The sequence below is a fragment of the Pipistrellus hanaki genome (assembly GCF_964339955.1).
Source record: "Pipistrellus hanaki genome assembly, chromosome: 1".
Classification (NCBI taxonomy): domain Eukaryota; kingdom Metazoa; phylum Chordata; class Mammalia; order Chiroptera; family Vespertilionidae; genus Pipistrellus; species Pipistrellus hanaki.
The window spans coordinates 123709400-123733628 of NC_140503.1; the positions used below are offsets into that span (position 1 = coordinate 123709400).

The window sequence follows — 24229 nt, forward strand, 5'->3', positions numbered from 1 at the left end:
TCTGATGTTGGTTCGCTTGAAGTTGTCCCAGAGGTTTCTTACATTATCTTCAACTTTCTGGATTCTCTTGCCTTCTTGCTTCTGCGGAGGAGTGTCTTCTGGCTCTTTATGTTCCAAATTTTTGACTTGATTCTTGTGATCTTCCATTCTGTTTTTAGGACTCTGTATAATATTTTTTATTTCAGACAATGTATTCTTTATTTCTTGATCCCTTATCATTTCCTGTTGATTCCTTATTAATTCTAGTTGATCCCTTTTCATATCCTCATAGGTCTTATCGACCTTTTCTAGGAAATTCTTGAAAAACCTTATAAGCGTAGATTTGAACTCTATATCCAGTCACTTTTTGTCCTTCATTTCTTTCGTTTGTGATCTATTTCATTGTCTCGGCATTTTCGCAGCTTCCCTCATGGGGCAGGGTTTCAGGGTGGAGCCTACAGCCCTGGCTTCCGTCAGCCCCGCCCTATGCGGTTCTTGAGTCTCTGTAATCCCCAGGGTCCTTCAGTACTCATTGCAAGCACCTCTGAGAGAAAGGTGCCCTCGATTTTCGCCTGCTACCAAACAGTCTAGGCTCTCCCCAATGAGCCCAGAACTGGGGTTCAGTTCAGTTGGAAGTGGAGTTGGAGGTGGCGTTCAGGGCAGTCCGAAGCTTTTGTCTCCTTCCCTCCAGGGCAATCCTGCGGCACAGCTAACCGACCGTTCTCTGCGCGCAATGTGCGCCTCCAGGGGCTCTGCCTTGTGCCACTCCCCTGGGGTTCCACCTTACAGCCCAGATCCCTATGGATGAGCCTGGGTCCCCAGGGTCTGACCTAGAACTGGGGTTCAGAGCAGTCGGAACTGCGGCCCAGCACAGTAGGAGCTTTTATCTCCTTCCCGCTAGGGAACGCTAGCCAGGCACTCAGCTGCCCCTCCTCTCCAGCTCGGTCTTCTTGTCTCCATACCTTAGGCTTTTACAGCTCCTCCCCGCTTCCTTCTGGTTTTCTCCTTGCTTCTCGTTGTAGAATTTCCAGTCAGTCGACTTTCCTGTAGTTCTGGGTAATGTCCATTTCATATTTTAGTTGTATTTTATTGAAATTGTTGTGTGTGGCTGCGGCTAGATGTTTACCTGTGCAGCCATCTTGGATTCTCCTGTAGTAATTGTTTTTAGAATGCAAACATGGGCTCTAACTGGTTTGGCTCAGTGGATAGAGTGTTGGCCTGTGGACTGAAGGGTCCCAGGTTTGATTCCTGTCAAGGGCATGTACCTTGGTTGTGGGCACATCCCCAGTAGATAGTGTGCAGGAGGCAGCTGAATTGATGTTTCTCTCCCATTGATGTTTCTAATTCTCTATCTCTCTCCCTCTCCCTTCCTCTCTATAAAAAAAAAAAAAATCAATAACATATATTAAAAAAATAAAAATAAAATGCATCCATGGAAAAGACTTCTATCCTGGCACAGTAAGTAAGAACCCTGGCGCCTTCCTACCCAGTGGTCCTCATCCATGTTCCACATCCATTTAAAATTATGTCAATGATGCATTTGTTTACATAAGTCATCTTTGATGAGTTCTCAGTGAGATCTGTCTTCTATTAAATGCTGTGATTAGGAAGTAGTTTTACAGGAAGATTTGAATATCACTGCTGATGGCTATTTAATTTTTGTAACAAATACAATTTTATTTGTCTTCAATTGTACACCACTTTTATAGTAATTAGGTTATTTTAATGTTCATAACAGCCCTAAAATATAAGTAACATATTCTTACTGACGAAACATATTTCAAACTGTAAGTGAACTAGGGTCACCCAGCTAATAACTGGAACTGTACTTCAACCCAGGTCTTCTAATGGGTGACAATTAAGAGAAAGAGAAGTCCATATTCTTGTCAAAACACCACTTTGCAAACATAGAAAAATATTAACTAGTTAAATAAAGTTCAAACCCAAAATTACATTGTTCCTTTTCTACTCAGAATGCCACTTATTTGAAGAGAGTTTGTGGGGCACCTCAGCTGTCCCATCATATGACACTTTACCAGAAGAATAGTGCTATGCACAGAACCCATGGAATCCTCGGATTGCAGACTAGAGTAGATCAGAGCTCTTGGGTCATCATGTCACAACCATTCTAACAGAAACACAGTCACCCTTACTGCTAGATGCTAGGTGCCTCTCGAACACCGGCACACCATGGGAGGAACAAACTTTCTTGTGCCTTCAAGGTTCTTCTGGCTGTTTGAATAATCACACAGACATGAGACAGATTAGCAAGAGAAAATTACCAAGTTTAATATCTACATCTGTTTGGAAACTCCACACACATGAGAGAGTCAGAGACCCCACATGCAAGAGAGTCAGCTATAGATAGAGAAAATGGGTGTAAAGAAGTTTTCAGTGAAAGATAAGGCCAGGTACTTTGGGGTCTTCAAGGGGTCTCGGCAGGATACAAAGAGCAGATGTTTAGTAAATAGAAGTTTATTCTGCCATACAGATGGATCGCCAATAAGGGCAATGGGTAAAAGTCCTAATTCCACTTTTTCTAGGTAGTTAAAGGGAGGGGTAGAAGTTCTTGAGCCTGAAGCTAACAGTGCCCGTAGCTCAAAATAATCTGCATACCACTGAGGCACGGTAGGGTGGATGGTTTTGAACCCCCAAGCACCAACACCTAAGAAATAGGATCTGTTATCTCTGTTACACAGATAAGAAAACAGAGGCCCAGAAAAAGTGCCCTAGATCACACAGCCAATGAATTGCAAAAGTGAGAGAGGAATTCAGCTAGGGGCTCCTTTTACTACCCAACTCTGTCTCCCTGGATTCAACCTGCTTTTCGATTGTGGATGTCTTCCTGGTGCTGAACAAGCCTGTGGTTCTGTTAGAGAGACTGTGTTTACTGAACGGTTATCTAGCTCAGTGCCAAGGGGAAGATTACATCATAAGAGAAAAACAGCTTTCATAGACAAATGGAAGCCTCGGGACCTTTTCTATGTTTCTTCCCCCTTTAATACGTTTTGCCTTACTATCAATTAATTGCCTAAATCTCCTTACAGTAGCTTGCTTCCATTATTGAGGCGGGGTCCTACCAATAAATAAACAAACAAACAAACAAATAAATAAATAAATAAATATTATCAAGAAAATATTATAGAGTCTCCTCTCAAGTTTCTGTTGAGGTCTCAACCACCTAAACAGTTTCCTGTCTAGCAACTTGACCTTTTGTGGATCCAATAAAGAAGGAGCCTTTAATAGTTCAGGTGAGGACAATTCTAAATATTTAGAAACAATATGTGTATTTGGTATTCTCCTTATTGCTCCCGTGACCCATCACAGAAATAACTTTTGTTACAACACAGATAGAATCACATCTCAAATCCGGTAATGAGAAACAGCAATTGTATATTTTATTTCTGTTGATGGGTATTTACATAATAGTTTAAAAACTCTGTATGGAATAGGATGAAGCTGTTACTTCCAGTTTCAGCACAGTGCTAACCATATTTGCTGCTTTTGATCTTCTGTGACCAATAGCATAAAAAAATGTTAGTATCCTAATGCAAAGGATTACAAAATGATCTTATCAGTTCGTGTAACAGTGAGTAAGCTGAGGATAAAGTATGTAGATTTAGAATAAGATCCATATATTTATGCACATACACAATATAAATGTATTCACACATACATATATACTTTCCATATATGTGTGCATATATGTTCATGTGTATATATAACTTTTCAACATTGAATGATTTTTAGAAAATTGCAGATCCTGTTTTCATTAGTTTCTGATGGCTTAAAAATGTCAAAGGGACATAGGAACCGTATGGATGATTTCCCAGATTGTGTGCTTGTCAATTCTTAACTAATCAGGTATTAGGAATCTTTTTCATTCTTGCTTCCTCCCTTTCCCTTACAACTTTCTTAGACAAGCGGAGACAATGTAAGAGCAATGCCGTTGATGCTTTGCATTTCTTGTTTTGCTTTTTAAGTATTAACTTGATGTATGAGGAAAGAGTTACTAGTCACAATTTTGGAAGTGGAATTGTAGAACTCACAAATATAAACAGTTCCTGGCTTATAAATAGCAGACAGTCACAAATGTTTATCCCTTATCTCCACACTGCTTGGAGCCTCAGCATTCCCATAAAAGCGGTCATGCGCAGGGAGGGGCCAGGAAGGCGCTTCCAGAGTGTCCCCGGATTCGGAAAAGAGGAAGGAAGGGGGCTGTGCACAGCAGGTTGTGATCCCACTTCAGCAGATTTGGTGCCTCCACGTGCTCAGACGTCTCTCAAACCAAAGGTTTTTATTTTTTTATTTTTTATTTTTATTTATTTATTTATTTATTTATTTATTTATTTATTTTTTTAAAAGCTCATTTTACTTTCCCCAACCCATTTAAAAAACCCCTTTCCCCCACCTCTCTCTCTCTCACACTCATTGTTTAAAATGCAAATACCTTTGGGTGCTAATGGATTCTTAGTCATTCACATCTTAGTGTAAATTGGCTCAATAAGGTTGCTTTTCTTAAAACACCCGAAGGAGAGGCTGTGGGAACGCGGGCGGAGTCTCAGACAGACAGACTTCTCTCAGGGCGGACGGGGGATGGAGGAAGTCACAGTCTGCAGGCTCCAAAGTTGGGACAGAAGAGCAGAGCGGAGCGTGGTGCCCAGAAGAAACTGTCTCTTTTGAGAGTCTGTGTCTGTCTGTCATGTCTCAAGGCTTTAATTTTTAGTGTAGAAGGGAAAAAGATATCCATTGAAACATCCAATTCTTCTCCCCACTGGCAGACAGCCTTCTGCTAATCCCCTTACTCCAGGCAGGGAGGGGCGGAGATAATCCTCATCTTAATTAGTGCAGAAGTTTCCTATTTCCTGCTTTTGTTGTGCCACCGGGAAATTTTCCATGTGTGTCTGCAGAGCGTTCCAGACTCCGGGAACCTCGGGAAAACGTGCAGTCCGGCTAGGTGCCTTCCCGGCGAGCCGTGTCCCCGAGACCGGCTGGGTTTTCAGGGCACATCAGTGGCGAGCCCAGGATAAACTCCACCTTGCTGGTGGTGATAGCACATAAGAGTGCTCTGCAGAAAAACAGAAGATAAGTAATAGCCACAGGCAATAGTAACCTTATTTAACTCGCCGGTTTCGCTTTCCTGAAGTGCTGTGTTTTTAAACCCATTTTTGGTAAAGTTTTCCTGACCCAAGAATGTGTACAAATGCCTGTTGAGCGGGTTAACAAGCTCCACCTTCATCAGCACCATCCCCTCCTCTCTCCCTTTTAAAACTATTTTGGCGGCTGTCTGGCTGCCTCAGTCTGCAGCCTGTCTTCTCCGTGCCTTTTCTGCTGCCGTTCACCTTCTGGGGACGGAGGAGGTGGTGGTGGTGGGTGAACTTATTATTCCTCTTACAACCTCCCTCTCTTTCAGGAAGAGACCAACTAGCGTCTTCAATGCCTGAGGGCTGTCATGCTTTGGGCTCTAGGGTTCTGGCCTGCCCTGTCATGCACCAATTTACGTGAAATAGTTAAGATACTTGATCGAGCAGGGGGAAAGTGAAATTAACAAAGAAATTTGCATTTACCTTTGGTTATTTCTCTCACCCTCCAACTTTGAGGGGCATGATTCTGTTACTGATTTTTACATGCCAACAACAACTTTCTTATATGGCCCACTTCCGTGTGTTCTTTAAAATGCATGGGTTTATGATCCAAGGCCCCAGGTAACTTTTGACATCGATGGGTCAAAATTATGCAAATAGCCAATGGTCCATTCAAAAGTGATGCAGTAACCATTGGTCAGGCCTAGGGAATTTATGTCATCGAGTACATATAGGTATCTGAAAAGTCCTTAGCTTATACACTTCATGTTTTCACATTTAAGTTGATTTTACACTCCACATAATAGAGAACAGGGTTTATTAGCCCAAATAAATTTAAGTGGTGGTCCTTAAGCCCTCTGAAAGATTGTGCAAACAACCTTTTATCAGAATCTTAAAGGGTTCCATGATCCAAAGATAAAGATCAATTAAAACCATCTCACCAAATCCATTGATTTTTGTCTCTGTCCCTTTTGGATGTGTTTCCTCATTGATTTTCTTTAATTTATGCCTTAAAAGACTTCTATTCATGGGATTTTTTTTTTTTTACATCAGTTTCCTTTATATGTTATTGATTGACTTGCAATCACAATAGAGTAAAACTCAGGCCATCCAGAGAGTAGGACTTTGATGTTATAGCAAGATGATTTCTGTTTTGTGAGAATCATAAGCATAATAAATAGATTGGAGTTCAGCTGTGCCATAATCATCACTTAAGATCTATTTTATAATTTCTTTGAGGCTCAGTCTCTGATCTGTATATTGAGAAAGGGGCATCTGTTTTATGCGGTTGCCATGAGGATGACATAAGATAAACATGTCAAGAACCTACCCACCACAGTTCATAGCACCTGAGAGACATCCACTAAATATGGCTTCTCCTCCCTTCTCTAGTATGAAACAGACTGTTAGACTTGGTTTGATTTAGTGAAGTTACACTAATGCAAGGGCCATGTCCTCATTGATATTTATGATATTTACCTGTGGGTTGACCTAGTTTTAGGCCCAGAAGGCAAGTCATTTAGACTACAGCCATCAACCAAGCAAAACTTTACCTCCCTCTTTCCCCATTCTTGATCTTTCCCCTTGCATTCTGTCACCTTCTCACTTTCTGCTAATCCTGCCGCCTTCCCCAGTATCCACAGGAGGAGTCAGTTCATTGTGATCTCAATGTTTCTAAGGACCTTGGAGAAAAAAGAGTATCAAAGGGGAGAAAAAATATAATATGTTTAAAGCATGACAATAAATTACACAACTTCATCTCACATTTTGCTCTGGGGAAAGGTTGACATGAAACGTTTGAAGAAACATGAAAAGGATCCTAAAGACAGACAGTTTTTCACAGTGAAAGGCAATTTTTTTTTTTTTTAACTTCAAAGCAGTGGTTCCTTTAGTCATCTTCTTGATAGGCTGCGTTTGACAGGATTTAACTTATGAAATTGTTCCAATGCCCTTTAAAGGGCCTGGGCACATAAGTGTGCCAGCGAAAATGATGAATGTTAGCTTTTAATTGAAATTTTAAATATCCATGTGGCAAAGCATGGTAAATACACTCACTCTTTTGTAAACGTTTCAAAAAACGAGTATTTTCTCTAGTGCCACATTTACATTCAATAATTGACAAAAGGATGACCTGAGAAATAAGCCAGGGAAGAACATGCCTTCAGGATCAGTATTTTTCTCCAACTATCTCTTGCAGCTTTGATTCATCAAATCTTCTAAAAATTTTCCTCTAATTTAGACATAATTCTTTTGTATTGCATTAAGAACCTTAACACACTATACTAATAAAATGAATGGAAATGCCTAATAAAACTATTAATAATTAGGTATAGTAAAAGAGAAACCTATATTTTTTTGCTACAGAAAAATAGCAAAACTTCAAAAGAGTTCCATCAAATTGTATTAAATTAAGAATAAATTTGAGCCGAAACTGGTTTGGCTCAGTGGATAGAGCGTCAGCCTGTGGACTGAAAGGTCCCAGGTTTGATTCCGGTCAAGGGCATGTACCTTGGTTGTGGGCACATCCCCAGTGGGAGTGAACAGGAGACAGCTGATCGGTGTTTCTCTCTCATTGATGTTTCTAGCTCTCTATCTCTCTCCCTTCTTCTCTGTAAAAAAAATCAATAAAAAATAAAAAAAAGAATAAATTTGAACAACTTAATTGTTATGTAGGCTAAAGGATTTTGCCAGTGCTATATAATAAGCCATACTTTATATTCATAAACATTCATGAATAATATAGTTATAAAAACTTCAAAGAACTTTGAAAGGATTCAGAATTTATCAATTTGTAACATTTGTATAACCACCATGTCAAATGACCATTATTTCCTGCTCCATCTATATCTCATTTGCACAATTTATGTTTCTAAAGAGCTGTTCTTGTGATTAGTTTTGTAAATTGAATCAAACAATTGCACTAGAGAAGTTTGTAATTTTTAAGACTCCATAGTATCTACTTAAGCTGCTACCTAAGTATCATTCTATGATTCCAAATTTGTATATAGTGTGAAAGAGGGAGAGAAGAAGTAGAGGGAAGAGAAATAACATTGATTGAATACATCTTGGGGGCTGAACATCTCTTTTACCACCCCCCTAAAAATGTAAATTAGTCTCGCCTCATTTTTATAGTTCGTCCACATAGTCAGTAAAGGGAAAACATATCTGCACTTGTTGGCAGGATGTGAATATTACATATGACTATGTATCTTTATTATAAAAGTTTGAAAATAATTACAAATGTAGTGCATCACCCAGATTAAAAAATTATCAAGACTGACATATTTGCTTCATCTCTCCTTTTTTCTTTTTCAAATTGCTGGAGAATTTTAAAGCAGCACCCCAGACCTGTCATTTTACCCCCACAGATATCATGTCTGTCTTTAAAAAACATGAACTTGAAAAAATAACAATAATGTCACTATAAGACCTTCTTCTTCTTCTTTTTTTTTTTTTTAATATATTTAATTGATTTTTCACAAAGAGGAAGGGAGAGGGATAGAAAGTTAGAAACATCAATGAGAGAGATACATCGACTAGCTGCCTCCTGCACACCCTGCACTGGGGATGTGCCCACAACCAATGTACATGCCCTTGACTGGAATCGAACCTGGGACCTTTTAGTCCACAGACCGATGCTCTATCCACTGAGCCAAACCGGTTTTGGCCACTATCAGACCTTCTAAAGTCACAATAATTCCTTGGTATGATGAGTCAGTCCATAATTAATTTCCCTAAGTGCCTTAAAAATGTCATCATTTGGTTTCCTCAAATCAAATTGTAAGCCTGCATTTTAACAAGATGGCAGAGCAAGTCCTTATAACAGAGCAGTGATGGAGATGAGATTTTCAGTTTAGATAACTAGTGAGGACTCTATAAGGTATGCTGGAGTGTTCTTAGTTTGAATTTCATAGCCTAGCAACTAAAATAAATAATTGGCAAGATCCATAAAAGGTTGTTTGGAGTTTTATTTTGCTATATAAAAAGAAGGGAAATTTACCATCTTTTAAAATGTTAGAACTGAATGTTCGTGTCCTCTCAATATTCACGTTCAAACCTAACTTTCAAGGTGATGGATGCCCTCTTTGAGAAGGGCACTAATCCTATTTATGAGGGCCTCAATCACATGATCTAATCACATCCCAAAGTCCCTACCTCCTAATATTATCACATTGGGCATTAGGATTTGCCAGGGTTCTTGTCCCAGCCTTACAATGGGTTCACCAATCTGAGAAAGGAGCTGATGTGTAGATTAAGAAGGAGTCCAAAGACAAAGATAATTTTGAAAGGCATTGGAGGTCAGAGGATCTTCAGCTAAAGGAGCTAGAAGACTACCCCTTGTCTAAGGACACCATGCTATTTATTAACACAATTCATCCTAAGGCAAGGTGGAGACATACACTTCAAAGGGTAAGGTTTCAAAGGGTAGGTTTACAGAAGCATTGTCAGTTTGGAAATAGATTACAGCTATTCAGGTGTTTGGCCATCAGGAGTCAATAAAATGTCCTGAGCTGTGTCTGGCAGCAGACAATTAGGTATGGGTTTGGGGGAAGTGCCATTTAGCCCTTCCAACAGGTATACTGTATTTTGTGACTCAGACCTTGATGAGTCTCCAAACTTCACCAACCTTTCGGTGAAACTCATAATTATTACATGCTGAAATTGGTTTCTGGCAAGGATTTCAACATGAATTTGGGTGAGGGGTCCACAATCATTCAAACTATCACACAGCTCAAATTAAGACATCATTATTTTATTTTTAAGAAGGGCATTTTAGCCGAAACTGATTTGGCTCAGTGGATAGAGTGTCGGCATGCAGACTGGAAGGTCCCAGGTTCGATTCCCGTCAAGGGCATGTAAAGTGGTTGCAGGCACATCCCCAGTGGTGGGTGTGCAGGAGACAGCTGGTCAATGTTTCTCTCTCATCGATGTTTCTAGCTTTCTATCCCTCTCCCTTCCTCTCTGTAAAAAATCAATAAAAAATATATTAAAAAAAAAAGAAGGGCATTTTAATTACAAATGTGGGAAATATGTTATCTCAGAATGACAGTTCTTGCCAGGAAAGGAGATTTATGAATGTCCTCAGAATATAGATTTGACACCTGAAAAACATGTCAAAATTAGTAATATCACATGTTAGAGGCAGTGCATTAGAGTTGCTGATTCAATAGGGTCTGGAGTCAGACAGACTCAACCTTGCCTTCTCTTCTGGATGGGATAGCAATAGTTCTACTCACATGGCTCTTGTCAATAGGCATGTAAAGTAGCTAATGCATGATCTGGCAGGTAGTATGTATTTTAAAAGTTCCAGCTAATTATTGACTTCTATATTGTCAGGCAGCATGCCCACATGGACATACACCCAGCCTCCCCTCTGGACTGTGTTCACGGGAGGGCCAAGGAGGAAACGCCATGCTTTATCTCCTCCGGGCAGATGGCTGTTTTCTCGCTGCCTGCTGCTGTGGACTGCCGCCGGGATTGATGCTGTCTCGAGGAGGATGTGTTGGAAAGAAGTAAGATTAAGTATGGACAGAGTTATTTTTTTCTTGTTTCTTAAACGCTTTGGGGACTGTGGAGGTTTTTTTTAAAAGTCTCCCAAGTTAATATACAAGTTCATAATATCCTCTTAATTTTTCAAAGACTAATTGGTAAAAATAAATCGGTTTTACTGGTAAAATAAAAACAACCCCAAGGCATGAAATAATTAAGTTACTTGCTTAACATAATAATAGCTAATAGTTACTGAGAGAATCTTCTTTTTTTCTTCTTTCTTTTTTTTTTATTGTTTGAAGGATTACAAATAGTAGTACACATGTTTCCTTTTTTTTTTTTTTTTTTTTTTTTTTTTTTTGAGAGAATCTTCTGCATCCTTCATATTTATCTTAACTTGTCTGGTCTTCAGAGCAATCCTGGGAGGTTGGCATGACTTTGTCTCCATTTTAAAGACAAGGAGACTGAGGCACAGGGAGGTTAACAAACTTGCCCAGGGTCACGTAGCAGGAAGGCGGAAATGCCAGGGTCCACACTGGGCAGTCTGGCTGCAGAGTGGTTCTGCAATATCAGCAGAAGTTTCTCTAAATCGAACTTTCCTGTACCCAATGAACAGCCCCTCACCAGGGGCTGGGAGTAGAGGATGACTGGAGGAGGCAGGCAGCCCCCCTGCAGCACCTGTGCAGGGCCGCCCTCTTCTCCTCCACCCCCTGAGCCAGGAATGCAAGCCAGAGGCAGTCTCCATCCCACCCCTCCCGCCGGACCCCACTGGACCTCTTTGTTTCCTCTTTGTGATTTCACAAAGCGCCGTTTGTTTGATCTTTCCATATCTTCATTGTTTCTGTCTAAATTGAGAGGCTGGGATGGGGGCAGAGGAGGAATTGCAGTCAAACCCTTAGAGAGTGAGAGATGAAAATGCCAGCGCATCTACTGGTATCTGTCTCCCCTGCACGTGTCAGGTAGACATTTCCTCAAAATGCTTCTTAACTTCACACCTGCTTTTCTGTTGCATTTTAATCTAATCAATCGTATGGATGTCAGTTCCTTGTATATCTGGGGAGAACGCCTATCCATTTTGAATTTGCTTTGTCCATATGAAAGTTGTGATGGTGCCCTAGCTGTATGCATAAACCCCGGGCTGACTGAGGACAGAGTAAAAAAATTTTTAAATTGTTAACTTGTGGTCATTAGGGGCTTATAGAGAGGCTCTGGGGAGAGAGAAGTAGTCAGAAAGACAATATAAGAATCATTTGTTTGAGTAGAAAAAATATTTTTGAGGCTTAGAATTCCTGTTCTTTGAAAACTTTCTTTTACTCTTTTACTTGCTTTAAACAATAACAGAACTCCCCCCCCCCCCCTCCCAAATTAGGTTTTGGTGGTGTGTTTGTTACCCTCAGAATTTCTGATGGTCATATCAGCAATGCACATACCCCAGTCTTGCCATTTCTTGGTTTTCCACAGTGCAGTGCCCGCTCTGGGGCCCTCTGACCGGCGAGGCCTAAGGGGCAGACGCGGCTGACTAGGAGAAGGGCCCTGACCCCGAGGCACAGGGGTGCCAGCACAGGAGAGTAAGTGCCCAAAGGACAACAGCCACTGACTCAGAGGTGTGTAGGCAGGGGCATGAAGTGCTCCGTGTGGTTATGGTGTTGGCTCTGGGGTGACATGGCAACAAGAGGTCTGAGATGCTGGAAAGAGGATGTTGGGGGATAAGCCTGTTGTGCACAGCAAGCTGCTTTAGCTTTCTTCTCAGTGTCATGGTGGCCAAGGAAGGGTTCTGCATCCTATCCAAGGGATCACTCTAACTATATATATATATATATATATATATATATATATATATATATATTCACACACACACACACACACACACACACACACACAAAACCAGCGACCAGATGGTGGCACAACCAGAACGACCAGTTGACCAGTTGCTATGATGCTCACTGACCACCAGGGGGCAGATACTCAGTGCAGGAGCTGCCCCCTGGGGGTCAGTGCGCTACCACAGAGGGAGCACTCGGCTGACCAGGATGAGCAGCAGCTCCGGCTGTGAACCCCAGGCTGATGGGAAGGAACCCGGGTTACAATCATCACTTCCTCGCCCCAGGCTCCTCCTCCTTGCTCCCTGCTGCCTCTGGACACCCGCAGGCCATGCAGAGCTGCTGCTGGGCTTGCAGAGCTGACCCTGGAGGCTGGGAGGTGGGTTCATGTTGGCTGTGGGACTGAAGCCTACTCCGCCGCCTCTCATGTCCCTGGGCCCAGCCCTGACCGGGTCCCCTGAAGAGGCAAGTGTCCGGCTCCACAGAAGATGCTGGACCAGGGAGCAGCTGCTCAGAGCGTGGGTCCACAGCCACTCAGCAGACCAGGATGAGCAGCACGCCCACAGCGGGCCGATCCCCAGAGGCCACACCCCCTGCCAGTGCACCGGGACTCAAGTATATATATGGTGAGCCTGCACGTGTTTGGAGGAGGCAGCAAGAAGCAAGGAGGAGGAGTTTGGGCAAGATGGTGACAATTGCAGCCTGGGTTCCTGCCCGTTGGCCTGAGGTTCGCAGCAGGAGCAGCCACTCATACTAGAGGGTGAGTGCACGAATTAGTGCATGGGTTGTGTCTGGCTGGCCTACCCCGATCAGGACCCTATCAGTGCCGGGCCAGCTGGGGGAAGGGGCAGTGGTCAATTGGCTAGCGGGCCCATCCCCAATTGGGATTGGGGGGCTGATTGGGGGTGGGGCCAGCCATAGGGAGGGGCTGTGAGTGGTGTGCTATCGGACCTGCCCCCAAATGGGGTAAGGGGTGCTAACCAGGGGGCCAATGGCCTGCGAGAGTGGCTATGGGTGGTTGGCTGGCTGGCCCTGCCCCTGACGGAAGCGGGGACTAATTTAGGGTGGGGCCGGGCTGGGGGAGGGGCTGCAAGACGTTGGCGGGCTGGCCACGCCTCCTATTGGAGTGGGGGGCTGGCTGGAGGGGAGGGGCTGCAGGACTATCAAGGTGGGGCAAGCTAATAGGGGACTGGGCTGGCCCAGAGGAATGGAAGGGACATTTGGCCATAGGCCTGCTCTTGATTGGGGTGGGAGAGTCTAATCAGGGACAGACAAGTGGGGGAAGGGGCCTCGAGGTTGGCTAGCTTGCCCAACCCCCTGATTGGGTGGTTTGCTGGCCACAGTGGGCATCATAGCAATTGGTCGTTATGGTCATTGGCTTTTTATTTATATAGATATGTATTGATTTCAGAGAGGAAAGGAGAGGGAGATAGAGATAGAAACATTAATGATGAGAGAGAATCATTGATCCACTGCTTCCTGCATGCCCTCTACAAGGGATCAAGTCTGCAAACCAGATGTGCCCTGACTGGGAATTGAACTGTGACCTCCTGGTTCATTGGTGGGTGCACAACCACCGATGGGGCTCTAGCCTCACTTTTATGTGAGAGCTTTCCCTCAGCATTCTGGGGAGGAGGGGCCCGCGGAGGAGGGCCACAGCTGGAGGAGGCCTTAGGGCCCCCTGCAGTTATTCAGAAGAGGGGACATTAGGTGGTAAGGTGAGCCGATGGTGAGGAGGGAGCCCACAGGGCAGGTTAGGAAGTAGAATGAGAGGATGTGAAAGGCAGGGAAAGGAAGGGGTCTCGGGCCATTTGTATAATTAAGTTTTGGTATTTAGGATTTGCTCTGTGATTGCCAGCTTTGAGCTACTTAGAAATCAGAACAATAACACAGACAAATACGCCTAAGTAAGTGGCTGCAGTCAATGACCCAGGATAGGCCAGAGTTGGGTTTTGAGGATCAGGAAACAAGAAAAACAGGGAGGACACCAGAAACAGGGACACAGGCTTGCAAGGCAGGGGGCCTGACAACTCTGCCCAGCCCTGCCTAACTTGCCCCAGACTGCTTTATAACGGGGATCCATTTGTCAGGGTGCCAGCTCGTCACATCTTCAGGCTCTGCCCAAACCGTACCTCGGCAACGGCTTCTGAAAAATGGAAGCGTTGACCTATGCCCAAAACTAGCATCATTCTGCCCCACTAAAGAACAAGCCTGACAATGGAGTACATCACACACACACACACACACACACACACACACTCACACACACTCACACACACACACACACACACTCACACACACACACACACACACTCACACACACACCCACACACACACTCACACACACTCACACACACTCACACACACACCCACACACACACTCACACCCACTCACACACACACACACACTCACACACACACACACACACTCACTCACACACACACACACACTCACACACACACACACACCCACACACACACACACACTCACACACACACTCACACACTCACACACACACACCCACACACACACACTCACACACACACACACACACACACACACACACTCACACACACACTCACACACACTCACACACACACACACACACACACACACGGAAGGCTGTGTCATTTGGAGGTAACCAGCACAAACACTTTGTAGTAGGTGTCGACATTCTCTCACTTCAGACGCAGAAGGATGTTTCTCTCTAATGTGCGTATATCTCAGTTCTAACATGTTCTCCATCTGTTCCACATGGAGTGGGAAGACTCTAGAAGGGAAATAATTCAGGGTAATTTTTGTCCTAGGGTCCTGTTTTCCTCCTGGTCCCGGTTAATGGGGAAAAATAAGTGCCCGCTCAGATTTCCCCAGAGTCTGCCTTGTTTTCACCTCCAGGCATATGATTCTTCACATATTAATGAAAAAGGGGAAAAAAGACATGACTTATTTCCTCTGCACAGCTCTTTAAAAGAACTAACTAGAATTGCTACCAGTAGATGAGTGTATAAACATAACATTAAAAAAATAAACTGAGGCCAGTTGCATGATGTATCTTCAATGCAAATGCCTTCCAGACCAAAATTACTAGTGTCTCCAGGGCAACGAGATAAATAACCTGTGCTTACTTTTCAACTCTTGGAAGAGAGGGCGAGAGCGCTGAGTTTTTAATAGTTTCATAAATGCTATGTCTGAAAATAGTTCAGGAGTACTTGAGATTCATTTATAAAAGACTTACTTGTTATTTCAGTAAAGTACACATTTTGTCATAGTGTAGTGGCTTGCAAAGGGTTGAATCCATGGCGAGATTAATGAGACATGTACAATTTGCATAGGCATGAATTTAGGTAAGAGATAATTTTCCTGGCCCATAAAATGCCTGCAGTTTTGACATCTTGCTATGTTTGCATGAAGGTAACGGAGGACCAAAAAAGCAAAGGGCAACATAGACTGTGTAAAGTACGAGACCCCTGAGATTCCCATTTTGGTTCCACACCGTGTGTTGCTACATCTGAAGAAGAAGCTGTCTTTTCCACTTCCTTTTCTTTTGTTCCAAATCTGTCTCCCGCAGACGGCGAACTGTGCACCCCGAGGGGAAGCACGCATTTGTAGCCCAGCCCGACCCTGTGTTAAATGGTAAACGTTTGTTGTTGTTGTTGTTGTTGGTTGGTTGTTTTGTGCAACAGTAATGGAGTTGAGGCCATATTCTGTGTGGGATGCCAAGAAGGAAGAACATTATGTTTTAACATTGCAATTCTTCTTTTAAGTCCATGTTCTTGAGACGTGAAGTGTTTCCCAGCTATTAAAATATATCTGTCACATAAGACATGTTAGCCCCCATAAAAACTTAGCTTTTTCCCCCCTCAGTTGATGGTTATTCTCAATCCTGGTTCAAGGCAGCTGGCGTATTTGCTAAGGTGAGTAGAATCGATGTTTCAGTAATTTTTGACTGTATTCATAATGTGCTAGTTGGTTTTTAAAAGACTGTTTTTAAAAAACAATCACCACCCAACGATATGTTTTTATTGATTTTAGAGAAAAGGAGGGGAGAGAGGGAGAGAATGAAACACTGATCGGCTGCCCTCCGGTACATGCACTGACCTGGGATCAAGCTCACAACCTTTTGGGGTCATATTTCAGCTGCTTTAAAGTAGCTGGGATCTCTGAATTTTCAGTTCAACTTAATACTTCCTGAAACATCTGCTAAAAGCTGCAAAGAGGACATTACAATTTTAAGGGAGTTAAAAAAGAAAAGAGATTTTCCTCTTTCTGTTTAAGATGAGGGCATATAATCAATCAAATTTATTCTGGGCTTTTCTTCACTAGAAACTGACAGCCAGGGACACTTGTGTCCTTGGTGAAAGGGGTTTGACATCTACAAACCTACGTACCCACCCTGCTGGAAGGTGAGAAGGGGGAAGATTAAAGAGATTTTATTAACTGCAAACTGAGGGACTCCTCTACCTACTTCTCCTGTGTCTATAGAGCTGGCTTCCGAAGAGATAAGAGCAGAAATGACTTTTTTCTCATCTGCTGACGATGGTTTTACTATGTTCTGCTGCTCTGTGGAGGCCGTGGTGGAAGCATCAGCCAGCCTTCCCTTACTCTATGCTCCATGTAATTAATGGTTTATTTCATGTCTTTGGCATAAAGCATATGCTAACCGTGGTTACTAAATATTTGTAAGCCCCCCTTCTGCCTCCACAACCGAATTGTGCGGTTAGAGGCAGATGGTCAAGAATGGTGGCTTTAGTCCTATTTCCTGACTTTAAATATAACCACATTATTCAACTTCTCTTGCCCTCAGGTTAGCCACTTGTAAAATGGAGCTTAGCACTTCATCATAGGGATGTGAAGTTTAAATGAGATGGCATGTCGAGTGCTGAGCATGGAAACCAGGAGCTAAGGTTAGTTTGTCACAGTGAATGTCCTGTGCATAAGCATTGTGCTTTTACTCTGGGTAGGGGCTAAATACCTGTAAAATGAGATTATGATAGCATAGCCGAACAGCTTCCTTTGAGTGACTCTGTTGACAGAGCATTTAGGAGAGGCTGGCCATGTTGGTTCGAAGCTGTTTTCTCCCTCACCTTTCAAAGAGCAGAGGAGAGGAAGCACGGTCTGGTTCTGAAGAGCCCCAGGCCAAGCTGTTTCCGGTTTAGACGATCTGTGAGGAGCGCATGTCCGAGGACCGGAGTCCCTCTCCGGCAGCTCCCTCACGGTGGGCAAGGAGAGTTTTCCGAGGCTACTTCTCACAGATCTGCCTCGGAGGAGAAAGCCAAATAACTCCTATTTTTGGCCTTGTGCTTAGAAAAAGAGAACAAACAGATTGTTTCAAAAAAACTTTCTGGGACATTAACAACCATCTTTTTTTTAAAAGATGAGGACATCACTTAAAACGGAAAAAACAACAACAACCTAGTAGGCACTCCAATTTCACTCTTTTAGGACACAATTTTTTCCCTCTTTTATGTGCTCTTTCTTAGATGTATTCTCTTAATTTTTTTAGTTGGTCTCCCAGGATATATAAAAAACACAAATGACAGCTAGGAGAGTGCTGAATTTTTCCATTTTGCTTCCCTGTTATAATCTTCCAGACTGTGTGTGTCCCCATGTGTCTGAGTCTCTGGGGGAGTGAGGTTGGGGCGGGGCTGGTCCAGACGCTGGTCAGTGGAGAGACAAGCAAGTAGAGAGTACCCTTTTGGACTCTCTTCTCACTGTCAGTCTTGTGGCCACACGCCTTCCTCTGGCACCTTCTCATCAAACTCTTAACAGTCAAGCCACTGCACTGCCTTCCGGTTTGCAGAGAAGGTGGTGCTGCTTCTGAGGACCAGCTCAGGGAAAGCGTTCGGGTCCCTCCCTCCTCCCTCCTCCCTCCTCCCTCCTCCCTCCTCCCTCCTCCCTCCTCCCTCCAGCCACACCCAGCCACTGCAATACAGGGCCTCTTTCTAGTCTCACCTGATCTTCCCTACCCTTGACTTTCCCCCTCTCATGTTAGGGCTTTATCTTTTTTCACCTCACAAAGGTAGTATTTCTCCTTATCTCTAATTTCCCTCTTTATATTATTTTCAGAATTTCCTGTGGAAGTGCCTATCTTTATTTCTCGAGATAGGACACATAGAGAAAATAACCTTGTCCCAGAAGTCTCATCCAGAAAGGAAGTAACAGTTTTGATCAAAGTAATCTCTTCCCTCTATGAGCAAACAAAAATTAACACACACACACACACACACACACACAAAATCATGAATAATCAACTCCATCTATGTATTTTTTAATATCAAGTAACATTCCAAGAATTCTTATAAGTGCTGAAGGAACTTAGACATAAAAGCATGCCATTTTTAAATGGTTACATTTATATATATGCATAAAGGAAACTCATAAAGGAAACGATTTTTTGAAATAAAACGAACCCAAATATATCCTCCGATGTGAATATTCATGTGCTCTCTCATTCTATCATCTGACTTATCTAATATAACTTATCTCTCTGGAAAACTTAAGTACACACTGGGGTTGATTAAGCTAATTCATACTTCGGAGTGAATGATTGAAAGATCTTTAACTCTGCCAGAAGCTGCTGCAGTTTTAAAAAGATGCTTACTAGCACCAAACTGTTTTTTCCCCGAGTGTTTACTTTTTATTTTATTTTATTAAACACTAGAGGCCCGATGCATGAAAATCGTGCAAGAGCAGGCTTTCCTTCCCCAGCTGCCGGCATCCAGGACCCTCACTTCCCTCACAGCCCTGGCTTCATCCGGAAGGTGCTCCAGCCTAATTAGCATATTATGCTTTTATTATTATAGATATTTGTATTGATTTCAGAGAGACAGGGAGAGGGAGAGAGAGAGACAGAAACATCAATGAGGAGAAAGAATCAATCATCAGTTGCCTCCTGCCTCCTGTATGCTCCGCACTGGGGATTGAGCCTGCAACCCAGGCATGTGCCCTGACCAGGAATCGAACCATGACCTCCTGGTTTGTAGTTTGACACTCAACTGCTGAGCCATGCGATCTAACAAAGTGAAGTGAGCTGCTTCAAGAAATGTGTGGCAGGATAATTTGGGGGCAAAGATTATAAAAAAAGGCCAAGGTTGTCTTGAAATCTGACCTTATGGTAGCTATGGTCTCTTAGTACTGATTTTTAAAACTCCTTTTTGTGTATGTATCTAATTCTGTACCTTCAGGTGTTGCACAAGCTCCACATGTTTCCCCGACAATGTTCCTTGTCATGAGAGCATGGATGAGATGAAAAAAGGGAAGGAAGGTATATAGGAGTAAATATGAAAATGGGGTATTTCTAAGTCACTGATGTCTGTAAAGTTAGTCACGTTATTTTAATTCCCTCATGCTTAAGATATAAACTCTTGAGGTAAACTTTTATGTTGTATTACTTTTACCTCTTGAAAATTATTATACAGTACATATATCACAACTACATCATCAGAAGTGAGGGGAAATTATGTAGTATATTTATTATGTGTGTTTTGTTCAACTATCAATCTCCAAAGCAAATTGCTCGGCTTCATGAATATCTTTGGTTTTGCTGATGGCTCGTGTCTAAGCAAGGACCGTGGGACCCTGCTGCTCTGGTCTCCTGGAGAATCGCTGTGGTGCTGTTTGTCCGTAGGTCAGCAAGAAACAGCCCTGTGAAATTCATCATCACATTTGCTTAAAGAGATTGCCGAATGAACGTTATTACACTGCATTTTGTTCTGTTTATGCGAATCCTTAGGAGACTGTGTGTATATTCTTCATATAAAGGATAGTTCTGCTTCTCTGGACCAAGTGCCTCCGTTTTATGGTGTGGACACCGTCTTGTGTTTGGTCTTCGCTAAGACTGCTGGAAAGTTTAGAGTGACTCTGTGTTTCAACCTAAGCAAACGCCCTATGTTTTATGCTCTGGCCTCATTTCTGGTCCCATTTCCTTTCATATTCTTTTTCTCTTACATGCTCCTAATTCATGTCCTTTTGATATATGTGTCTTTTAAAATTACCTTAAATTCTTTTTGAGGTAGAATTGTAGGTTGAATATGAGATCTGGAGTCAAAATGTTTCATTTCAAGTCTCTGTTTTTACCACTTAACTGACTGTACTACCTTGGGAAAGTTATTGAACAAGAATTTTTTCTTCAGTTTTTTGAGGGTTAAAGGAGGTAAGTAGTATAAAGTTCTGAGCACATGCCTGGCATGTAGAGGCCATACAACAATGTCATGTTGTGCCAAAACCGGTTTGACTCGGTGGATAGAGAGTCTGCCTGCGGCCTGAAAGGTCCCAGGTTCGATTCAGTCAAGGGCATGTATATTGGTTGCGGACACATCCCCAGTAGGGGGTGTGCAGGAGGCAGCTGGTTGATATATCTCTCTCATCGATGTTTCTAGCTCTCTCTCCCTCTCCCTTCCTCTCTGTAAAAAATCAATAAACTATATTTAAAATTTTTTTATATCATTATTGTTCTTACTAACATTATTTTGTGTTAATATCAACTAACATGATATAAGCATATACAGATATGAAAAAAAAACTGACTATAACTCTTAAGAAATTAAAATGCTTGTGTTTCCTCCATGTCTATTTGAAATTCATATCCTCTGATATTCATAATGAGGAGCCAATTTCAGGAAAAAGAATTTCAAGCGTGAAAACTCAAATCAAGGCAAAATATTACACTCCTAATTAGCATCAGCCATAGACCGCAATACAGAAATACTATAGTGCTTTTTCTATTTGTGTCTCTCTTATGTAGGGTTCTGTCTTTAGGCTGATGTGTCTATTTACACAGTAGTTCTAGAAGTGTTAGCGAAATGCAGATTACCCCATCTTGCAATTTAAATGAAATGTTGCACAGATGATTTCAATAAAGAAATTTCCCATTCAGCGAGAAATAGCTCTTAGCAACGTGTAAAACCAGAGACAACACCAGACCTAAAGCCCAAGAGCACAGGGTGTGCTGACTGCACCTTTCGTTTTTAAGGACCTGGATTTAATTTCATGTGACAATCTGGCATCAAGGTTTTCCCCTGTCCCCCCTCCCCCGACACCAAATAGCCCCATAAATATGAAAATGCAATCTAATCTGGAAGATGACATTTGTGAGATGGTACTTGCAGGGCGCTATGGTTATTATGAAGGAGTAAATGAGTAAAATAGATTAAGGAAAATGCAGCGACAGTTGTTTGATATAAACACATCTTACACATAGCTAATGAGAATCCTATGTGCACAATAACATGCTGCCCTGTATATTTAGCTTATTGTTGCCTCTACCAGTTCCTTCTGCCCATGTTTATCACAGACGTGTAATAACTCTTTAGAGGATGCATTATTTTGCTTTCTTTATTAAGGTGAGGAGGAGAAATTTGAATTAGTAGTAGAGCTTCATTTTCTTCAATACAGACTAACAAATCATTAACAATGTTCCTTTATTTAAAACTAGAGGCCCAGTGCATGAAAATTCGTGCACTCAGTGGGGGAAGATTTTCCACTGGCCTGGCCTGCACCCTTTCACAATCCAGGACTCCTCAGGTAGGGTCCCTAGGACTGGCCTGAGGTCAGGGCCTATTGGGGCTTTCCTTCCCCAGGCTGCAGGCAGCTGGCCCCACCCCTGCCGCTGCCACTGCTTGCCATCTGTGTAGCACTGCTCCACATCTCCTGCCACCAGTGGCCTCCCTCTGCAGGGGACAGGCTGGGGTGCAATGGCTTGGCTGGCCTGGGCCTCCCCCTTTCTTTGCGGGGGGCAGGACCAGACCTGCGAGGGGCTGTCTGCCTACCTGATCACCCCTTGCGGGGGCCTGAAGCTGCAGGGATCTCCCTTTTCCATGTCCCGCATGGAAAGAGAGATGAATGAACCAGTTCTAAGTGGAGGTGCCCAGGGATTGAGAAATAATAGAAATAAAGAGAGAAGACACAGAGATAGATTTTAAGCTGGAAGCTGGGAGGGCCACCGAACTCCTCTGATGGAGAGACAGACTGATGACCTCCTGAGCCATGCAGAACATCTATTTATACTCCAATCCAACAAGGGGGTTTCACAGAAAAACATGGAGCCTGGGAGAGCCCGGATTCCACCTACTCCTTCCTCCTGGACAAACACAAGCCAGGATCTAAGAACAGGGCGGGAGTGCAACTGACATGATTCTGTCAATATCCCGGGCCCAGTCAGCAACAATCTAAAGAATGTCCAGGTGTCTTCCCATTTGGCCCTCTATAAACCCCTAACTGCTCGCCTACCTACTTGATCTCCCCTAACTGCTTGCCTGCCTACCTGATCATCCCTAACCACTCTGCCTGCCTACCTGATTGCCCCTACCCACTTATTGGGGGTGGGACCAGCCAGGGAGAGGCTGTCTGCCTACCTGATCTCCCCTTACCACTTGCCTGCCTATCTGATCACCCTTAATCATTCTTCCTGCCTACCTGATTGCCCCTTACTGCTTGCTTGGGGGTGGGGCCAGCACTGACTTCTGGTTGGTCAGCCTCTGGTTGTTACTGGTCATTATGATCCAGGGTTTTTATATATTAGGATGGTTAAAGTTGGCAAATTTACTTTTAAAGAAATATGGCTATAAAAATAATTCTTGGTGATTTATATCTAAACATTTAACAATTCTTTTGTTGTTCATAAGAAAAGAATGACACAAGCAAAAATTTAATTTGAAGATTTATCTCATTAATATTTCTAATGATTTCATTTACTTGTATTCTCATTTGGTTTTCACTGTGCTTTTAAAAAATTAGAATATATACTCTGAATGGCCAGATGATTATGATCTCTGAACACATAATAATCTGGCCACTCAGTGTGTGTGTGTGTGTGTGTGTGTGTGTAATGTGTGTGTGTGTGTGTGTGTGTGTGTGTGTGTGTGTGTATTTTAGAGGCCTGGTGCATGAATTTGTGCATGGGTGGGGTCTGGCTTGCCTGGGGAGGGGACATGGGCAATTGGCTGGCCTGCCTGCTGGTTGAACTCCTGGTCAAGGGGACAATTTACATATTAGCCTTTTATTATATAGGATATACACCAAATGACCAGATTATTATGCGTTCAGAGATCATAATAATGCCACTCTGTGTATTTATTTTACAGTGTATGACCAATGATTGATTCTCCATTTACATTTCATTTGAGGATACAGAATTCCATATTGCGACTTTAATAACATTACAGATTTGAGGGCCAATGGTATATTTTCCTTTCTTTTCTCCAATGTTCTTGTGTGATAGTTAAAAACTAAACAAAGCACTCAGGGAATCTGTGATGACATGTTCCACATTATCAACCTGACATTGGTAGCCACTTAATGTCATAGATATGCTGGACTCTGTAATGTGTGGAAGTGAGAAACAACCTTCTTTTATCCCCTCTTTTTTAATAATAAAGTTTATTGGGGTGACATTGATGAATAACATTATATAAGTTCCAAGCGTACGTTCTATAACACATCATCTCTATGTTGCATTGTGTACTCACCACCCAAAGCCCAGTCTCCTGTCACCACATATTTACCCTCTTCACTCTCCCTCCACCCTTCCCCTCTGGTGGCCACCATACTGCTGTCTGTGCTTGTTTATTGCTTTCTGTCTGTATCACACATATTAGTGAAATCATATGGTTTTTATGCTTTTCCATCTGACTGGTTTCACTTAGCATGATACTCTCAAGATCCATCCAGACTATTGCAAACAGAAGTATTTCATCTTTTTTCTTTTCTTTTATGGCTGAGTAGTATTCCATTGTATAAATGGACGTTAACATTCATATGTTGGCCAGCTCTGTGGTCACCACATCACCCTGAGCAGGTCTGCTCATCTCTTTTCTCTCAAATTTCTGAGCTGTTCTCAGGAGAAGAGTAATTTTTAT

At 42.7% G+C, this 24229-nt stretch overlaps 1 long non-coding RNA gene across 2 annotated transcripts in view; it reads right to left on the reverse strand.

Moving 5' to 3' along the window:
• Positions 1-14787, reverse strand: part of LOC311614400 — a 249526-nt gene extending 234739 nt beyond the window's left edge. The window contains exon 1 of one of the 2 annotated variants that reach the window (XR_014793636.1): positions 14777-14787. This is a non-coding gene — a long non-coding RNA (uncharacterized lncRNA). Of the gene's footprint in view, positions 1-14656; positions 14669-14776 lie in introns of those variants that run through there. The other variant, XR_014793637.1, reaches the window with a different exon arrangement.
• Between the last annotated feature and the right edge of the window lie 9442 nt (positions 14788-24229).